Source organism: Rhinoderma darwinii, chromosome 7 (assembly GCF_050947455.1).
Source record: "Rhinoderma darwinii isolate aRhiDar2 chromosome 7, aRhiDar2.hap1, whole genome shotgun sequence".
Taxonomy (NCBI): domain Eukaryota; kingdom Metazoa; phylum Chordata; class Amphibia; order Anura; family Rhinodermatidae; genus Rhinoderma; species Rhinoderma darwinii.
In genome coordinates this window covers 40,518,185-40,540,562 of record NC_134693.1, presented here as the reverse complement: position 1 = coordinate 40,540,562, position 22,378 = coordinate 40,518,185, and the positions used below count along the sequence as shown (strand labels likewise).

General features: G+C 42.9%; 1 protein-coding gene across 5 annotated transcripts in view; it reads right to left on the bottom strand.

Annotated features, from left to right (window-relative positions):
* The window catches only part of ZNF644 (zinc finger protein 644), a 59,424-nt gene that overhangs the window by 30,235 nt on the left and 6,811 nt on the right, over positions 1-22,378 (bottom strand). For all 5 annotated transcript variants that reach the window (XM_075833236.1, XM_075833239.1, XM_075833238.1 and 2 more), the window contains exon 2: positions 3,074-3,122. The gene's annotated coding sequence lies outside the window, so the exon portion shown is untranslated. The remainder of the gene's footprint in view (positions 1-3,073; positions 3,123-22,378) is intronic.

Sequence of the window (22,378 nt, the reverse complement as noted above, 5' to 3'; positions counted from 1 at the left end):
GTTGTCTGGACACATAGCAGTGCCTGGAAGTGAAGGAGCACCACAAGGATTTTGAGGCCTTAATTTTACTTGGATGATTTTTGGGCACAATCATAGGCCTAAAAAATTTTTTGCAGATCATACACATTTTTTTAGAGTATTAGGCATTCATCTAGGGGCAGAATAAGAATTTTTCATTTTGTTATAGGTTTGTTTTTTTGTGTGTCCAACTTTAAAAATTGGTAAAAGACCAGAATGATAAAGAGTGGGGGTTTTAAAAAGTATAACATTTTTAATCCAGGGAGGTGTGGTAGATTCGGAAGCAGTCTTTCATGTGGAGTCTGGTTTCGGATGGACAAGTGTCGCACTGATATAAGATACCCCTTTTTACGCAGACACGGCACCTTTTATGTGCCCTGCATTTTTTTGGTATGGCAGGCACTTCACTAGGAAAGGGCTGCCCAGGATCGATACGGCAAACAAAACTTGGTGCAGTAGAAGTTTCCCCCACCTTGTCTCAAAATAAAATTAATTGTATAATTTTATCTTGGTACTCCAAATAGGTACCCGGTTGGGCAGCTATACGAAAAATTAAAAGTGAATTGTATAGTGCCATCTGGACAAGGTACACTGCCAATATTCTGTACCAGAATTTACTCTCTCTCATGGTACTATAGGGTTTTAAAACCAGATCATTCAGGTCAACCCCCCATGAATTCATTACATGCCTGTATGCACACAGGCTTAATTGTGGATTATGTGAATCCACGAGTGGGGACAGGGGTGTAGCTGGTATCATGCATAGTTGACAGCATAAATACTCATATACTAGTCCTTCTCAATGAATTAGAATATCAAAAAGTTAATTTATTTCAGTAATTCAATTCAAAAAGGGAAGCTAATATTATATAAATTACACACAGAGTGATCTATTTCCAGCATTTTTTTCTTTTAATGTTGATGATCGCTAAAAGTTAATGAAAACCCCAAATTTTGTCTCATAAAATTTTAATATTGGGTAAAAGTTAAAGATTGTAGATTCATGGTGTCACACTCTAATCAGCTAATCAACACAAAACACCTGCAAAGGTTTCCTAAGCCTTTAAATGGTTCAACAGTCTGGTTCAGTGGGCTACACAATCATATGGAAGACTGCTGACATGACAGTTGTCCAGAAGACGGTCATTGACATCCTCCACAAGGAAGGTAAGCCACAAAATGACATTGCTAAAGAAGCTCACAGAGTTCTGTATCCGAGAATATTAATGGAAAGTTGAGAGGAAGGAAAAGTGTGGTAGAAAAAGGTGCACAAGCAACAGAGATAACCGCAGCCTTGAAAGGATTGTTAAGAAAAGGCCATTCAAGAATCTAGGGGAGATTCACAAGGAGTGGACTGCGGCTGGAGTCAGTGCTTCAAGAGCCACCACACACAGACGTATCCAGGACATGGGCTACAACTGTCGCATTCCTTGTGTTAAGCCACTAATGACCCAGAGACAACATCAGAAGCATCTTATTTGGGCTAAGGAGAAAAAGGATTGGTCTGTTGCTCAGTGGTCCATAGGCCTGTTTTCAGATGAAAGTAAATTTGGCATTTCATTTGGAAAATCAAGGTCCCAGAGTCTGGAGGAAGAGTGGAGAGGCATCAATCCAAGTTGCTTGCGGTCCAGTGTGACGTTTCCACAGTCAGTGATGGTTTGGGGGTGTGTGGGGGTGTGTGGGGGTGTGTGTGTGTGTGTGTGTGTGTGTGTGTGTGTGTGTGTGTGTAGGGTGCCATCATTTACATAGAGAATAGTATTCAGAAGTCTTCATCGGATGTTCAGAGGGCCATTCATTGGCATACTGCCTTACCTAGGGCATGGATTTCTGTAATATCCATTCGGATAAATGGAATTCATTTTCAGTGGCAGAAAATTTCTGCAACAAAATCTGCCGTGTGTGACTGCACACCAAAGCCGACAGGATCAAAAAATGCCCTGGATGCTCCGCCATAACCCAACACAGAAACATACATTTCCAGCAGGATGCCTGTTCTGGCTCGATCCTGTTCTTTGACAGAAAATAAAGTATGGCAGGTTACATTAAACAAACAGAATTTTCTCTTTTTCTAAGCAATGGAGATCAATAGCAACAAGATATGTATCCTTTTGAAACACTGAAATTTTTCGCTATAGAGTATAAAAGAGACAACACTTGCACAGATTGCACAAAACTATATGTAAACCGGGTCTTATTCTGCCGCTAAAGGCCAGTTCACACCTGCGCTTGCCATTCCATCATTCTGCACCGTCAGAGCAGAACAAGGAAATAACCAGAAGTGCAGGTACCATTGTACCACGGACCCCACAAGCGGCCAACAGAACCCAATGACTTTAATGAGCTCCGCAGGTTTTCCGTCAAGGTGTCTGTGGTTTTACCGGGAACAATAGCACAGAATGCTGTGCTATTGTTTCCAGATAACTCGGCCGGATCTTCGACTGGGGCCTCGAAGGCAGGTGCAAACCGGCCCTTATTTGCCAGGTTTCGTGTTTTGTTTGTTGTTTTTTTTTTTGGGGGGGTGGGGGGTTTGGGACATCGTAAAAAGGGGACTTAGTATTATCAAGAATCCTAGTGAAGGTCCGACTTCTGGTACCCCGCTGATCCAGAGAATGAAGGGGCAGAAGCAGCTGCGGCCTTTTTCCCTGCACAGCAGCGCTCTCCCGTACACCTGCAGGCGAGCGGAGCGGTGCTGCAGTTTCCTGCACAGAGTGTAGCCAGGAACGTTGCCATGCAGGGACAAATTATAGTTCTTCATTCTGAGGTTTGGTGGAGGTCCTGGCAGTATCCACGCCAATCGAAAAATAAATGGTGTATGCAACAATATGCCATAACTTGTAATAGTGGGGGGAAGAAAACGCTTGGAGAACCAGATAAGACTCAAAATCAGATTATATATTGATGAAAATAGGAGGAGAAGAGCTCAAAATCAAAATTATATTTTTACATCCACTCAAACACTTTTTCATAGCAGCACATTGAAGGCGGTTGCTTGTTATAAAGTCTGATTTTACATGAGAAGTGCAACATAAATGTCATTCAAGTAAACTTAACTTACAATGGTTTACTTTTGAAGTCAACCAAATTCAGGTGGCTTCTTTCTGAACCTAAAAAACAAGAACAAAACACATGAACATTAAGTAGTGCCTGCAGATTAATAAAGCACAGCCCCTAGATCTCTGGCTCACAATTATTAAGTGTTTGCTTACTTAACTGAGCAATATCTCAAATCAAAATATAACGGATTAAAACCATTTTAGAATTTTGATAAAAAAGTGTAAAAAACAAAACGGCCCAAAAAAATAAAAGTGGTGTGAATAGAACCACAAGAAATATAGTACAAATCCCCTGCAGTAGAAAAGTATGACCAGCCAGATTGCCCTGCGATAACAGCTGATCAGTCAGACCCAAACCAGTCAACTGATCGCCAGGCTGACTTAAAGCGGTAATCCCATCTTAAAGAGGCTCTGTCACCACATTATAAGTGCCCTGTCTCCTACATAAGGAGATGGGCGCTGTAATGTAGGTGACAGTAATGCTTTTTATTTAAAAAAACGATCTATTTTCACAACGTTAGGAGCGATTTTGGTTTATGCTAATGAGTTGCTTAATACCCAAGTGGGCGTATTTTTACTTTCGACCAAGTGGGCGTTGTACAGAGGAGTGTATGACGCTGACCTATCGGCATCATGCACTCCTCTCCATTCATTTAGACAGCAGAATCGCGTTTTTACTAGAACATGATCTGCAGCCACATACACAGCGATTCTGCTTGATTAACGGTAATCCAGTGTCCTGATAATGAATACACATGACCATCCAGCCTGGACGTCATGTGTACTCAGAATCCTGACACTTCTGAATCTTTTCTGTGAGATTCCAGCAACGGATACGAAATCTCGCGAGATTACGGAGGTAAAATGTTGTATCCGTTGCTATGTCTAAACACTTGTCTAAACACTTCAGTAACGTTAATATGTCAGTATAAGACAGCGCATAGTGAACAACGCAGTGTCACTATGCGCTGACTAAATGAATAGAGAGAAGTGCATGATGCTGATTGGTCAGCGTCATACACTCCTCTGTACAACGCCCACTTGGTCTAAAGTAAAAACACACCCAGTTGGGCATTAAGAAACTAATTAGCATAAAGCTAAAATTGCTAACAACGTGGTAAAAATATAGTTTTTCTAAATAAAAAACACTGCCGTCACCTACATTACAGCGCCCATCTCGTTATGTAGGAGATAGGGCACTTATAATGTGGTGACAGAGCCTCTTTAAAGAAGCACTCCACTATTTCCCCCTCTATTTTGACAGTGTTTCAGTGGGGTGCGGTGTGCTGAAATACTTACCGGTACGTGCACGATGTTGTTTTCGGGTCCAGTGCCGCCCACGTGCTCTTCATTCTGACCTGATCGGGAAACACTGCTTTTCATAAAATCGAAACTCAGGCTCTCAATGCATTCCTATGGAGCCTCGTTCTGACATGCATTGAGAGCCTGAGTTCCGGTTTTCTCAAAAGCAGTGTGATTCCAGACAGGCTCAGAATGTGATCACACGTGGGCGGCGCTGGACCCGAAAATGATGTGACGCACAGATCAGTAAGTACTTCTGCACACAGCACCCCATGAAAACACCAATGTACAAATGGAGGGGGCAATGAAAAAAAAAAAAAGTGGAGTGCTTCTGTAAATAAGCACTAACACTAGCTTGCCAGATAAAGCCCTTAGGGTATGTTCACACGGGCTATTTTCAGCCATTTTTCGGGCCTTAAACGGCCCGAAAAACGTCTGAAAAATCGTAAGCAGAACACCTACAAACATCTGCCCATTGATTTCAATGGGAAATACGGAGTTCTGTTACAACGGGGCATTATTTTACGCCTCATTTTCAAATCACGGCGCATAAAAAGACGCCCCGTAAAAATAAATGCATGTCACTTCTTGGGCCGTTTTTCATTGACTCAATAGAAACTGCTCCAAAAAACAGCCGTAAAAAACGGCTGAAAATCAGGAGCAGTTTGCCCCTGAAAACAACTCCATATTTTCAGCCGTTGTTTGTTAAGTGTGTGAACATAGCCTTATTTCCAATATTCTATTGACTAGTAGATATAGACATAAAACATAACTTATGCAATAAGGTATATTGACAAACTTTACCAAACGTATTTAAAGATACCACTGCATTCTGATGCCATGGAAAGTATTTTAATCTAAATTTAGCAATAACTGTTGAAAGATTAGTGTAATTTCTTCATTGTGTATTGTTTAGACTTGCGGCTGAAGTCCACTTTTATTGTATAACTATCAGATGACCGCAATATTTTTAAAATATAGTAAACCCACCCTCCCACGTTTCGCCATCCTCATTGGTATTGGGGCCATTGCCGGCGGACACTTCGCCTCCCCTATTTATAACATTTACAATGACATCATATGGGCTGGTCAGTGCTACGGTGGACTTCGTCTCAAATGAGACATTGTGCGCCAAAAACACAGTGGAGAGGCAAGCGCTGGATGCTTATTTCTCGACGTTTTGTGGCGGGTTTAATATGTTATAATCAATAAATGTGCTCCAATAGCATAAGTACTCAGGGCTAGGTACGTTTCAGAAAAGAAAGAGTCCCCCCATAAATTATCAACTAGGCAACTCCAAAATATGTATCAACTATGCAAAAGAAAAAAAGAGTTTGTAGCCAGATGTATGTATACAAAATAAATATTTTTATTAACATGTATTAACAAACAATTTAAAAACAGGATTACTGAAAGGAAAAAGACCCTAGTAAAAAAGGTTGGGAGCGATTACTGATGTATTTTACATTTGAGATGAGTAATAGCAAAGCTGTCCACTAGTCATATATAATAAATAATACAGGCTTTCATTATACGAATTCCCCTTCAAAATATAGAGAAGTCCATTTGGTAGAGAGACTACCGAATCTACATTTGGCATTCAACTGATCAGAGGAAAAGTTCTTAATAAAGTGCTAGTGCAATTGATTCGCAAAGATAGATGACAGCAGTTTACCCATAGTGAATATGATAGTTCTCAGTGTTCGCTCCAACACAATAACCCCAACAACATGTTATTTGACTTGCTTCCAAATGGATAGAAGTAGTAAAATAATACAAACAGAAGCTCAAATACCCCATTGATGATGTATCATTACTTTACTACCTCTTATGATAGAAGCACTTTTTAGGAGAAAACAAGGATCAGTTCAGTTTTTTGGCACAGATTTGGACGCAACAGCGGTGTCCGAATCGGTGCCAAAAAACTGTTGAAATCCCCCCCCCCATTGATTTCAACGGGAGGCAGAGGCATTTTTTCCCCCAGGTGGCTTTTGGATTCTTGCGGGGAAAAAAAAAAGCATGTCTTGGCGCTCATTTAAGCGTTTTTCTGGCAGTTTTTGCATTAGCTTTAACGGCCGTGGGAAAAAAGATGTGGAGAAAAACCGCACAGGCAGTTTAAAGAGAACCTTTCCCCTGCCCATACATGTGCAGCAGAGTCCATCATGTAGTTTGTGCACTGATGCACAAACCCGGTCTCAGAAAAATGTTCGCCTCCACCGCTTAGATATCGGTGCTGTTATATTTGGCACCCGATATGTAAATAACCCCCTAAACGGTCAATGGGGCGTTTCTCTTTCTAACTGGCATCGGACGTGTTACTTTGCGATCTGACACTGTCCAATCAGCTGCGGACAGTGTCAGGGCAGCTTGTGCAGTGATCTCTCGTGGGATCACACACACAGAGTCTTGTGGCTCTGCAGAGCGTGGGCGCATGCCCATTCACGCGCACATCTCAGACGTCGCCGCTCTTGACACCACGGAACAGAAGATCTATACAGATGTGAGTAGATCTTCTCCTAGTCTTGTTCCGTGGCAGTATCGTAGGAAACGCCAACGTCAGATGTGCACGCGAACGGGCGTGCGCGCACTCTGCAGAACCACATGACTGTATGATCTTCCGAGAGATCACAGCACAAACCGCCCTGACGCTGTCCGTAGCTCATTGGACAGCGTCAGAACACAAAGTAACACGCCCCATTGACATTTCAGGGGTTTATTTACATATCGGGCGCCAAATATAACACCGATATCTAAATAACGGAGGAGGCTAGAATTTTTTTTTAACCCCTTCCCGTCGTAAACAACTTTCAGATTTTAATTTTCGTTTTTTCCTCCCCACCATAACGTCTTTATTTTTCCGGCGATATAGTACTATGAGGGCTTGATTTTTGCGGGACGAGTTGTAGTTTTTCGTAGCACCATTCATTTTGCCGTATAATACTAGGAAACTGGGAAAAAAATTATTTGTGGGGTAGAAAATGAAAAAAAACTGCGATTCCTCCATGTTTTGCGCGCCGTTTTTACGGAATTCAGTATGCAATTAAAACATCATGTTAACTTTATTCTGTGGGTCAATACGATTACGGCGATACCAAATATATATATAGTTTTCTATATTTTACAAGTAAAAACCTAAGGCTATGTTCACACGGAGTATTTTGGGGGAGGAATATCTGCCTCAAAATTCTGTTTGGAACTTTGAGGCAGATATTCCTCTCCCTGCACGCCGATTTTCGCGGCAATTATCGCGCCGTTTTTCGCCCGCGGCCATAAAACAGCGAGAAATACGCTTTCTCCTGCCTCCCATTGAAGTCAATGGGAGGTCAGAGGCGGAAGCGCCCGAAGATAGGGCATGTCGCTTCTTTTTCCCGCGAGGCAGTTTTACTGCTCGCGGGAAAAAGACGCCGACGCCTCCCATTGAAATCAATGGGAGGCGTTCTCGGGCCGTTTCTGCCGAGTTTTGCGCCGCGGTTTCCGCGTCAAAAAACCCCGTGTGAATATAGCCTGTGTGTAAAAAATAATTTATTTTGTGTCGCCAAATTCCGAGAGCTATAACTTTTTCATTTTTTCGTCGATTAAGTGGTATGAGGGCTTATTTTTTACGGGATAAGCTGTAGATTTTAATAATACCATTTTGGTGTACATGCGACGGTTTGATCACTTTTTATTAAATTTTTTGTGTGAGAGGAGGTGACCAAAAAAATTAATTCTGGCGTTTACAAAAATTTTTTTATTTTTTTTTACGGCGTTCACCGTGCGGGTTAAATAATGATATATTGTAATAGTTCAGACTTTTACGGACGCGGCGATAGCAATTATGTTTATTTATTTCATTTTTTACTATGCTCTAGGGGGAAAATGGGAGTTTTTGTAACAATTTAAAAAAAATGTATACAAAAAAAAAAATAAAAAAATTAACTCATTTTTATTTTTTTTATTAGACCCCCTAGGGGACTTCAACCAGCAATCGTTAGAACTTGAGAAAGAAATTGGCCTGTAGGACTTCTATCCAAAATAGTATAGGTGGTAGCGTCATCCAACAGCCGATGAACCATGCCAGCATAGTCAGTGCAATCCATAACCATGATATTTCATCCTTTATCCGAAGGTTTGGAGAGAATTTCTTCATTTTTACATAAATACTCTAAAGCCATTTGCGCAGCTTTGTGGAGATGGTTAAAAACCTTGCACTTGTTTTTGGTCCTAAACCATTTTAAACAAAAATGTCAATATTAGCACACTGCGAAAATGGTGGTGTGTTCTTAGATTTGGGAAGTAAAGATAAAAGAGGGCCAGTTGCTTCACTGGCTATGTAATAAATTTTCATTATATAGGTCATTAAGATCCCTGAGGGTATCATACTCTTTCCGATTCATACCACTACTCATGTGGATTCCCTTTATAATAGTGAACTATATAGTGAGAACACCGGCTTCTGAAACTACCCTGAACAACTTCAAAAGTTGGCTTTTAAAGAAGTACTCCAGCAATTATTTGTTTAAAAATACAGTGAGAAAAAAAAGATACATACAGCATAAACGTCACAAGCATGCCCAGTGTATAGGACGTATGATTTAAAAAAAAAAAAAAAAAAAAAAGGAGGTTTGCATATAGCCTTAGACGATAATGGCCCACGTTCACTAAGACGGACTTGTATTACTCCAGTCTAAGTAAAGACGATAGATGGAGTGATTTGCACCAAACCAGAGGCATTCTGAACGTTCAAGACAAAAAAAAGAAAAATGATAACTCCCTCTATGAAGAGGCGAAGATTTGTGCAAAATTTGTTCCATTTTAATCAATTTTTATTAACAAATGTGGCCTAACCCATTTCTCCCTTTCCAAATTGGTCGAGCGACTGGAGAAGTCACAGCTAGAACCTGGCATTAACTGCATAATAAACGTGGGCTAATGTCTCACGTGATGAATGAGACACACGTGGATCGGATCCTGCTGTAAGCTATATGTACAGTAGAGTAGCTGCACACTTTCACAACTATGGGGTTACATTAACTGCTGTTAATGTAAAGCAGAGGAGACCGACCCTTATTAGGCAGAGAACGAGAGGTGAGGACCAAGTATAGAGAGAAGCCAGGACTCGTGAACAGAATCCAGATCTGAAGATTCATTCCAATGTGTCTACAGAGTATGAAATAAACCATCCGCACTCCAAAAGCCCAACAAAGAAGGGGTTAGGGCTTATTCACATGACAGGAATAATACGCCGTATGACGGCCATCACACGGCTACATAAAGATCAATACACGCCTATGGGGCTATTCACAGACTTTTTTTTTAACAGACTGAACGGCCAGAGGAAAAATAGGACATGTCCTATTTTTGCCCGTTTTTCTCAGATCCCTCAATAGAGTCAAATCACGGGTGCAAATTGGCTGTGAAAAACGCCCGTTTTGACATTCGTTCGTGTGAATACGGCCTTAGGCCTCATTCACACGGCAGGGTTTCCCGGCCGGGTGCCGGCCGTTCATAAATCGGCCGGCACCCGGCTGCATTAGGAATAATAGACCCCTAATGGGGCTATTCACACGACCGATTTTTTGACGGCCGGGAAATCCGGCCGTCAAAAAATAGGACATGCTCTATCTTCGCCCGGGTACCCGGCCCCCATAGAAGTCTATGGGGCCGGGCATTACACGGCCATCACCGGAATGTGTTCCGAGTGATGGCCGGGTTTCCCGGCGCTTGTGCTCTATCTCCTCCTCCTCACAGCGCAGAGTGCATGTGAGAAGGAGGAGTTGATGCCATTCTGACGAATGGCATCGCTGCACACTGTGTGGCAGGGCCGGGTTGTACAGCAGGTGGAGGGAGCGCTGCGCTGCCTGGCTCCCTTCCCCTGCTTGTTAAAATCACCCTGGCCCGGCGACACCTTCGATGGCGCCGCTAGCAGCTGCAGCTGCTGCGGCTGCTACTACTGTAGCGACGCCACTATAGCAGAGCGGGGAGGTATCTCCCCGCTCTGCTATGTGCTAGCCGCACTTTAGCTCCTTGAAGGAGCGGAATCCCTGTGTTTTCGGGGATTCCGCTCCTGGACAGAGCGCTTGATGTCTCTGTCCATATCTGGGCAGTGACATCAGGGCGAACTCCTGAAGCGGAATCCCCGAACACATGGGGATTCCCCTTCAGGAGTTGCCACTGATGTCACTGTCCGGATCTGCCCGGCCCGGCACGGATGCAAAACTTTATGCAAACCGGCCGGGCAGAATGGCCGATTTTACCGGCCGGCACTCGGGAACAACCCGTTCGTGTGAATCCCGCCTTAAAGCAAAAGGAAAGAAGCCCCAATTTGGAATAAATATTTACATCAGGATGTACGGAGGATTTGTACACCATTGTGTGCTGGTTTCAAAATAATTTTTATTTGCTGGACAACCTTTTTCAATTTTTCAGATAACACACGGACGCATTCATTTATTTGGGGCCATACACAGGACAGTGATTTTCACAGTTCCGCGTGAGGTCTGCAAAATAAAAAAAAACTCAGGAAAAGTCATTTTACGGTCCGGATTTGCAGCTTCAAACTGGTGTCAATATTTTTTTGCTACGGATACGTGAATCCTGATGACACACTGATGCATAACGAATTCTTGCCGCTCACAAATAGTTTGTTTTCCGTTAATTGGGTCCGTCTGAGGTTTCTGTCGTGAAACCCTGCAACGGAAAGTCAAAGGGAAACCTTAGCTTCCGTTTGCATCACCATTGATATCAATGGTGACGGAAACATTGCTAATGGTTTCCGTTTGCCACCGTTCCGGCAGGTTTGCGTTTTTCTGACAGAATCTATAGCGCAGTCGTCTGATGGTGATGCTAAGGTTTCCGTTTGACTTTCTGTTGCGGGGTTCCACGACGGAAACCTCCGACGGAACCCCTCAACGGAAAGCCAACGCTGAGGTGAACATGTCCAAAGTCCAAGTTCACACAGATTTTTCTGCAGGCAGAACAAACTCAAAATTCCATCAGGAATTTTGAGGCAGACTTTTCAGATTGACTTGTCTGCGTTGTTTTTACGCCTTTTTCTGCCTCCTATTGATTACAATGGGAGAACAGAGACGGAAACCGCTCAAAGAAAGCCTGCCGCTTTGTTACTTTTTCATTTCCTTACTGTTAGAGGCTCTGTCACCAGATTTTGCAACCCCCCAGTTGTACTTTAGAAAGCCTCATTTGCATAAATATAAAACTGGTCATAACTTGGCCAAAAATGCTCGTTTAAAAAAACAAAAAAAACGTTACTCTTATCTACATTGCAGCGCCGATCTGCTGCAATAGGAGATAGGGGTTGCAAAATCTGGTGACAGAGCCTCTTTAAAATGTAGTTTTATCTATGACAATCCTGTTTGAATTTGCCACTAGGTGTATCCCTTCCCGGAGTCTGCTGTCCACCCCCTATTGTCGAGCGCGAGAGAGCGAGGCTACATACAAATCCATGGAGAGGGGAGTAAGTAGGAGCAGAGTGAGAAAGAAACACACGTGTGATTGTAGGATGCAAATCTCTCCCCAGCTACACTACTCATTAGGCTGAATTCACACGAGCATGTTCGGTCCGTAAAGGACGGAACGTATTTCGGCCGCAAGTGCCGGACCAAACACTGCAGGGAGTCAGGCTCCTAGCATCATAGTTATGTACGATGCTAGGAGTCCCTGCCTCTCCGTGGAACTATTGTGCCGTACTGAAAACATTACAGTACGGGACAGTTGTCCCGCAGCGAGGCAGGAACTCCTAGCATCGTACATGACTATGACAGTGTGTTCGGTCCGGGACTTGCGGCCGAAATACGTTCCGTCCATTACGGACGTAATGTGCTCGTGTGAATCCAGCCTTAGAGAGCCTGCAGAGGTGAAAACTGCTCAACGTCACTTCCAAGTCATATAATGGCCAGAATGTGTTATTCCTTATGTACACACGACAGCTCATTCTAAAAATCTCCTGAAGAGTTAGATACGCTTTACGAAATGGAAGGTAAGCTCTGATTGCTATGGGCAACAAGAATCATTTTTCTTTTGGACAGTTTTTATAAAGGAGGCCCAATCCCCGGCATTTCATAAGACAGTCTCAAAATAAAAACGTGCCTAATTGCCGCATCTCTGCCATAAATTTCTGATAAATTTGTCGGGGTCTTGACCCTTCTTCTAAACTCCGCACAAAGCAGTGGATACGGCACAAAAGTCGCAATTTTTACCAAAAATAGCTACATTCTAGACGTTTTTCGACTTATCCGCACCAGAAAACAGTCTTAGAACAGTCTCCACCTCATGGTGCTACTGCCAGGTATGTGCTGCTCTACCCATCAGCTGTTCCGAATTGGATGACTCCCAAAAAGAGTTTGCAGGAATCCTTGATATGCAAACTAGTTTCTCTAGCGAAATAATAGCTACAATAGCAACATCGCCCATCTCTCCCTTACATTACTCCCAGGATTGCAACCATTTATGCATTGCACCAGTTCACTAGGTTGTATGTTTTGAACACAATTTCATGCATTCTTTGATGCAGTTCCGAATAATTAAAAAAAAAAACAAAAAAAGAAAACGCAACTACAGTAAAAACACATGCTGTTTTGACAGCAACGTCTGAATGGACCCTAAGCCCGAATTTAGACGCAGCCGATTTCATGCAGAACATTTCCTCAGAAAATCCGCTAACAGCTTCAGGGAGGGCTTTGTGGCAGGGGGGACTGATGCACTTAAAAAAAAAATAGAATAAAAATTACGTGGAGATATTGAAGTAACATCTCAAGACATCAGCCAGGAAGTTAAAGGTTGGGCGCAAAAATGGGTCTACCAAATGGACTATGACCCCAAGTATACTTCCAAAGTTGTGTCAATATAGCTTAAAAACAACAGGGTGAAGGTACTGGAGTGATCATCATAAAGCCCTCAATCTGATAGAAAATGTATGGGCAGAACTGAAAAAACCTGACACCGTTCCATCCCGATAAGATGGCAGCCGAATCCAGGCGGGGAAATTGCTGCAGAGGTGATCACTGTTCCGGAAACAGCCGAACTTGTCGAGATGCGCATTTTCCTTAGAAGTAAATGGGAGTTAGTTATATCCCATAAATGTCTGAGATGGGACTACCCACCCAGTATTACTGGAGGCATTATATACCGCTTAGTGTCCAATTAGAACTTTGAGTCACATGGTGGAAACTATTACAAATCTGTGAGGATCCATATTGCTGCAATGTCCATCCACACAGTGCGGTTTTGCTCTGTGGCCAAAAACTGCATCCAAAAAAAAACCTCATGTTTTTACTGCGATTTTGCAAATCTCTAAAAACGCATATGTTTTTACGGTGCGGTTATCGACCGCATGGCAAAAAAAACGTGTCAAAATGGCATTGTGCGAATCCACCCTTATAGGTGTAACCAGGACAAATTAAGGTTTGAATTCCTTCTATGATGGACCAGCAGCAATAAGCCGATCAGTTTACTCTCATTGAAACTTACCATGAATGTGGTCACTATAAGGGTAGGTTCACACGACCAAGTTTCAGACGTAATTCGGGCGTTTTACGCCCCGAATTACGTCTGAAAAAACGGTTCCATTACGCCGACAAACATCTGCCCATTATATTCAATGGGTTTTACGATATACTGTGCCGACAACCTGTCATTTTACACATCGCTGTCAAAAGACGGCGCGTAAAAAGAAGTGCCTGTCACTTCTTGGGACGTAATTGGAGCGGTTTTTCATTGACTCCATTGAAAAACAGCTCCAATTACGTCCGTAATGGACGCCGAGAAAAACGCGAGTACAAGCAATTACGTCTGAAATTCAGGAGCTGTTTTCGCCTGAAAACAGCTCCGTAATTTCAGACGTATTTTGCGCTGTCGTGTGAACATACCCTCAAAGAACTCTACACAACAATCTAAAGGAAATTGATAGAGGATTAAAAGGTCAAGGTCAAATTTTCCATTTTTGATATCTTTGCAACCACATTGAATATCACAACTATTTTTACAAGACTTATGAGGCTTTCATTTTCTAGATTAGTTTAATTCAGGTTTTCAATTTTTATTGTTCGCAGACAAAAATTACACAAAAAGTGAAAAACACACAAATATATATGCGTGCATACACGGTTGCAGCTCTGTAATAATTAGTCTTCTCTATCCATTAGCCTGGATCGCTGTGAGGGGAGAGTGAAGAGGGCTATAAGGCTATATTCACACGTGAAAAAAAGCGGTTTAAAATGGATCAACTGTCAATTTTTCATGGCTGGTTTTCATCAGTGGGTCCCAAAATTGAAATCCATTTCCTGGCCGTCTGACCCTTTTTAACCGCCATTTGCCATCCAATTTTTATGGCGGTTACAAAAAAAATAAAAATACAGATTCATTTTATTTGTTTGGTCTTTTCAGATGGCTAGGACAAAAAAATAAAAAACCCTCAGTGCCCATGTAAACAGTGCCGCAATGCCCCGGTAGATAGTGCTAACTAAACTCCATCGATGAGTGGTATCCCCGGTCAGAGTGCTCTGGCCAGGGATTCCACTCCTAGCGGGAGCCCCTGACATCTCTGTCCATATATGGACAGTGACATTAGGAGCTCCCTCTAGGAGCAGAATTCCCAGGCAGAACGTCGGCAACACTCTGGCCGGGGGCTCTGGTCCTAGATGGAGCCACTGATGTCAATGTCCATATATGTACAGAGACGTCAGGGGCTCCCTCTAGAAGCGGAATCCCTAGGCCAGAGCACTCTGACTGGGGATTCCGCTCCTAGAGGGAGCTTAGGTGCTGCCATCTACAGGGGGGGGGGGGGGTTGAGTGTGCAGCTATATACAGAGGGGTTGCATTCCAGGCATCTCAAAGCCCCAGCAGACATGAAAGTACAGCGCTGCTTACATTGAAGCAGCCATGCACGCATTAAAGCCAGTTCCAGGCTGCCAACATTTATATACGCGACAAATGCACAGTGCATAGCTGTATGGCTGTCATGAAGGGGTTAATGAAGGGCTAACTTCAATATAAAAGGGGTTATTGTGATGAGACAACCCCTTATATAATAAGAATGCTAAAAAAAAAACAGCAGTCCAAAAAAGGTTATAAAGCAAGTGACAAGGATCTGGGACCTCATAAAACCTCAGTAAGAGCCATTATTTCCTAACAGAAAACTTGGCACAGTGTCAAGACTTCCCTGGAATGGCTGGCCTGCAAGAATGGCTCCAAGTACTAAGACAGCTCATCTAGAAGTTAGAAAAACATCAAAAGAACAGCACACCAGTCTCACCTAAAGGGGTTGTCTCACCACAGACATGGCCTTATACTCATGCTCCAAACCCGAGAATATGAATCTTCCGTGTGTACAGCCCGGGATTTGCAGCTCGGACGGCCGCGGAGTGTCACCCGCAGGCCGCCCACAAATCACAGGCCGCGCACATGGCCGTGTACATTCATTTCAATGAACACGGACCGCAAAATGCAGCCATAATAAGACATGTCCTATCTTTTGCGGTCCAGGCTCCCCGGCATGGGCCTATAGAAATGAATGGGACTGAAATTCACCCGGAGATTTGTGGTTGAATTGCGGCCGCAAAAACACGTTCGTGTGCATGAGGCCTAAAAAGAAAGTGCATGGCTAAAGAGATATTTGTAAATGTGATGTCAGTTTGCATTATAGTCATTAGTTACATCTTCCAGTTGTTCACATTTCAAAGGGTTAACTTACATTTAAAAAAATTAATAAAATAAAAGTATACAAATTTTATTTTGAAAATGTACACAAGTGTATGCAAACATATGCCCATATGTTTAACATATACATCAAAGAACATAGGCAAAAGCATAAAATGGCACACTTTTTTTTTTAGCATATACGTTAATCATATATGCAAGAAATGTGATGTGAACACGGCCTAAAGAAGACTTGCGTGCGCAGATAGCTGCCCTGGGCAGATTGACCTCACTCAATGTGATGCCTGTAGGGATGGATTCACACACAGAAGATACAATATATTCAGATGAACGGACCATAAATTTCTGCAACTAAATTTGCTGTGCGTGAATCCACCCTTATACACTAACAGGACAGCTCTGAGATGTTCTGCTGCAATGTAAAAGCCGTCAGTCGCTGCATAGTAACAGATAGGAGCAGGACGGCTCATCAGCGCTAGCTTTGGGAGGAGCGCTCAATTTCTTGCTGCGTAACAGTGACCTCTGTCCACAGCCGAAAGCACCTACAATGGGTGAGCATCGGGACTGGACCATGGAGCAATAGAAGAAGGTAGTCTGGTCAATCAGTCTTAATACATCACGTGGATGGCCAGTAGCATGTGAGTCTTTTACCTGGGGAAGAGATGGCACCAGGATGCACTATTGGGGTATGTGCACACGGTGAGAGGCTTTTACGGCTGAAATGACAGACTGTTTTCAGGAGAAAACAGCTGCCTCGTTTCAGCCGTAAAAGCTCCTCCTCGTATTATGCGAGGAGTCTGAGACGCTCGTAAATCTTGAGCTGCTCTTCATTGAGTTCAATGAAGAACGGCTCAAATTACGTTGCAAAGAAGTGCCCTGCACTTCTTTGCCGAGGCAGTCAATTTACGCGTCGTCGTTTGACAGCTGTCAAACGACGACGCGTAAATTACAGGTCGTCTGCACAGTACGTCGGCAAACCCATTCAAATGAATGGGCAGATGTTTGCCGACGTATTGTAGCCCTATTTTCAGGCGTAAAACGAGGCATAATACGCCTCGTTTACGCCTGAAAATAGGTCGTGTGAACCCAGCCTTGGGAAAAAGGCTGAGGCAGTGTGATGCTCTGGGAACTTGTCTGCTGGAAAACCTTGGGTTCTGGCATTCATGTAGATGTTACTTTGAAACATACCACCCACCTAAACATTGTGTAAGAGCAAGTACACCCTTTCCAGCAGTAGTATTTACTAATAGCAGTGGCGTCAATGCTCAGGATAATGCGCCCTGCCACACTGCAAAAGTTGTTCAGAAATGGTTTGAGGGCTATGACAAAGTTCAAGGTGCTGACTTGGCCTTAAAGAGGATCGCTCTGTCACCAGATTATAAGTGCCCTATCTCCTACATAATCTGATCGGCGCTGTAATGTAGATAACAGCAGTGGCTTTTATTTTGAAAAACGATCATTTTTGAGAAAGTTATGAGCAATTTTAGATTTATGCTAATTAGTTTCTTAATGACCAACTGGGCGTGTTTTTACTTTTTTCAAACTGGGCGTTGTACAGAGAAGTGTGTGACGCTGACCAATCAGCTTCATACACTTCTCATTGTTCCAGCCCAGCTTCTTTCACTGCACAATCACACTAACAATGGGCTGGAACAATGAGAAGTTCATGACGCTGATTGGTCACCGATTGGCCAGCCTCATACACTCTGTACAACACCCAGTTGGTAAAAAGTAAAAACACGCCTAGTTGGTCATTAAGAAACTAATTAGCATAAATCTAAACTAGCTCATAACTTGCTCAAAAATTATCATTTTTCAAAATAAAAAGAACTGGTTATCTATATTACAGCGCCGATCAGATCATGTAGGAGACCGGGCACTTCTAATCTGGTGACAGAGCCTCTTTAAAATTCCCCAGATCTTGATCTGATTGAGCATGGCTGGAAAAACCGATCCATTGAGGTCCAACCCCACAAATTACAGGACCTACTGCACCAATGTCACTACGTGTGAGCACAAAAGCATGTGATCTCAAGTAATCTCATCTACACATTATGGAATTTAACTGCACGTGAATTGACCTGATACGTAGATTTTAAAATCCACAGCATGTCAATTTATCTTGAATTTCCATCTCAGAATTGTATCGGACAAGTTTATATTAAAAAAAAACAAAAAAAAACGAACCACACACAAAATTCAACAGAAAAATCTGCATCTGTTTTCAAAATGTAAAAACTGCACCTAAAAATGCAGTATGAAGCGCTAATATGCTGCAAACAGATATTTGCTGCAAATCTATAGGAAATTATGAAAAGTAATACAACGTTTTAAGTAATTTTGGGGTCAGTGGCATTTTTGCCATAGACTGTAGAAGGCTTTTCAAACACCTTCAAAAACTCAAACAATCCATGTACAAAGACTATGCCTTTCTTTATTTCAATAAAAACGGCATTTAAAAAGAGGAGGCGATTTTGCATGCATTTTTATCCACTTTGGATACACAAGTAGCATAAATGCGGCAGTATGTCCGCAACAGAATTCAGTGCAGAAAATCTGCAGCATTTACAGTAGCAGCAAATTGCACGAGACCTGAACAAATTATCGGTGCGGGTGTCGGACGCTCACAGATTATATATGGATGACCTATCCGGTGGATAGGTCATCAGTTGTCCGGTATCGGACAATTCCTTTTACATTTATTACTTATTTTTTCTGTCCCACTAGTGGAATTCACTATGCGATCTTTTGATCGCAGATATAATGCTGTGGTGCCTGTCAATGTAAGGGCGGATTTACACGAGCGTGTGCGTTTTGGGTGCGCAAAAGGCACTTAACAGCTCCGTGAGTCATCACATATGATGTGCGGCTGCGTGATTTTCGCGCAGCCGACATCATTATGACACTCTGTTTGGATGTTTGTAAACAGAAAAGCACGTGGTGCTTTTCTGTTTGCAAACATACTTTTTACTGCTGTTGCGCGAATCTTGCGCGTCCCGCGGAAGTCCTTCCATGTGGTGCGCGTGATTTTCACGCACCCATTGACTTCAATGGGTGTGTGATGCGGGAAAAACGCTGAAATATCGGACCTGTCGTGAGTTTTATGTAGCGGACTCACGCTGCGGAAAAATCACTGACAGTCTGGACGGCCACATAGACTAGCATAGGTCTGTGCGACGCGCGTGAAAAACACGCGCGTTGCACGGACGTATTACACGTTCGTGTAAATCCGCCCTAAAACTGACAGGTGATATATTAGGCCATGCCACTGGCACACCCCAAGCTGCCATGGCACCGCATAGAAGGCCCGCGATCGCATTTGCGGGCTGCCGATGGGTGACAGAGGAAGCTTTCATCCTCTAAACTATTTAAATGCCGCGGTCGCTATTGACCGCAACTTTTAAGGGCCTAAACGGCTGCGATCAAAGATCGCTACAGTTGGAGCAGGAGGATAGCTGTCATCAGATGAGCACCAGCTCCAGCCTGCACGGGACACCAGTGCAGGACTTAGACTAGGCTGTAATGAAAAGGCGGCGGCCTAGCCCAAGGATCCTTAGTGTCCGCCGTGAAAAGACATATTTGTGGTCACTAAGGGATTAAGAGCCACAAAGAATCACTCGTAGCATGAAATAGCCGTCTCCCACATCAGAAGTCCACTACACCTCTGTTTTACCAGGATGAAATAAAGGATTGAGGTTATGGATCAGTGAGTGCCACAATTTCTACTATTTGCACTGTTCCATAGCTGAGCACCACTGTTTGGCTCTGTTCACATAATGTCTGAGACTTCGGTCAGATGGATAGCTTTGCCTAACGTTTATTAAAAAAAAAAAAAAAAAGAAGTACGGAGTGACTGAGGCCAATCGGACACTCTTTGGCCCTCGGGTGAACAGAGCCATATGGATTTGGAGTATAAATGCAAGGAGCTTTTCCTCAAACCTATCCCGGAGTTGTGCTTTAAATTTGAGAGTGAATTCTATTTGCTGTTAGATTTGGATCATTAGTATTAGGGTATGTGCACACACACTAATTACGTCCGCAATTGACGGACGTATTTCGGCCGCAAGTCCCGGACCGAACACACTGCAGGGAGCCGGGCTCCTAGCATCATACTTATGTACGATGCTAGAAGTCCCTGCCTCTCTGCAGGACAACTGTCCCATACTGAAAACATGATTACAGTACGGGACAGTTGTCCTGCAGAGAGGCAGGGACTCCTAGCATCGTACATAACTATGATGCTAGGAGCCCGGCTCCCTCCACTGTGTTCGGCCCGGGACTTGCGGCCGAAATATGTCCGTCAATTACGGACGTAATTAGTGTGTGTGCACATACCCTTAGTGTGGCCTACTCTTCTATGATCAAGTCCTTTACCATATTACAATCCAAACTGGGACAGGGTAGGTAAGTTTTTCACATGCGTCCAAGCCAACAAGAACATTCACAGGCTGCTTTCCCCCACTGCAGCTGAGTGGATCAACAGGTGAGACAGGACTCCATTGTCCCAATCAATCGGTGACCCACCCACAACAGAGATCTTGAAAACTGAAGAATACAAAGGGCATGATGGGAAAATTGCAGCTTCTAATTATACAAAAAACAATAATTTGCTGAAAGTGAACTACCCCTTTAACAAGGTTGGGTCTAAGATAAATGTCTGTCTCAGACAAAAAGTGACCTTGTATTATCCAATCAGAGTAAAAGCAAAACTTGCTTAGCATTTGTGACTTACCAATTTGAAAACAGTGGCCTCTGTTTTACATTTCTTATACCACTAATGTGTCTCATTGGTATGGTAATGAATTGTAGGGGCTTAGCTTACAAAAGCGGTGTCTGTCAGCACATTAACCCCTTAGTGACCAGCCTATTTTAGGCCCTAATGACTAAGCTATTTTCGTTTTTCTATAGTCTCATTCAAAGAGCTAGAACTTTTTTATTTTTCCGTTGACATAGCTGTAGGAGGACTTGTTTTTGTCGGGATTAGTTGTACTTTTTAATGGCACCATTTTGGTACTTATTTTTTGATCAACTTTTATTAACTTTCTTTTGGGGGGATAGAAAAAAAAACAGAATTCTGCGGATAGTTCTATGAATTTTAAATTCACGCCGTTCACTGTGCGGCGTAAATAGCACGTTACCTTTATTCTATGGCTCGGTACGATTACGACAATACCCCATATGTATAGGTTTTTTGTGTTTTACAACTTTTGCATGATAAAAATACTTTTGAACTAAAATTATTTGTTTTTGTATCGTCGCATTCCAAGAGCCGTAATTTAATTTAATTTTTCTGTCAATGTAGTGATATGAGGGTTTGTTTTTTGCGGGACAAGATGTGGTTTTGTTTGGTACGGTTTCGGGGTACATGGGACTTGTTGATTAGCTTTTATTATGACTTTTTGAGGGGCAATGGGAAAAAATAGCAATTTCGCCATTGTTGCGGTTTAAATTACATATTAACTTTATTGTTTGGGTCAGTAGTCGCGGCGATACCATATATGTGTACTTATCTTTATTTTTTTATACTTTTACTAAATAAAACCACTTTATGGAAGAAAAAAAAAATCGTTTTTTTTTTACTGTCATTTTTATTGCACATTCTTTACTTATTTTTTTAGTCCCACTAGGGGACTTTAAATGCAATCTGACATATTGGTGGTCACTAAGGGGTTAATTGACAGAATTAAGGCTGGATTCACACGAGCACATTATGTCCGTAATGGACGGACGTATTTCGGCCGCAAGTCCGGGACCGAACACACTGCAGGGAGCCGGGCTCCTAGCATCATAGTTATGTACGACGCTAGGCGTCCCTGCCTCTCTGCCGGACAACTGTCCCGTACTGAAAACATGATTACAGTACGAGACAGTTGTCCGGCAGCGAGGCAGGGACTCCTAGCATCGTACATAAGTATGATGCTAGGAGCCCGGCTCCCTGCAGTGGGTTCGGTCCGGGACTTGCGGCCGTAATACATTCCGTCCATTACGGACCGAACATGCTCGTGTGAATCCAGCCTTAGGCCTCATGCGCATGGCAATGGACCCATATTGCACATCTGATTTTATAAAGAGGCACACAGAGGGGTTTATTTTATTTTTTTTAGCATCAATTAATATTGAATCCGTGAAGGGGGGGGGGGGGGAGTAAAAATGAAGAATGACAAATATTTTTTATCGCTTGCCCTATCACTAAGGCTGGATTCACACGGGACAGTTATGTTGGCCACATTTCCAGGACTGAACACAGTTCAGTGAGCCAGAGTTACTAGAATCGTAGTTATGTATAATGCTAGGAGTTCCTGACTCCCCACTGGAATACTGTCCAATACCATAGTCATGTTTTCAGTACGGGA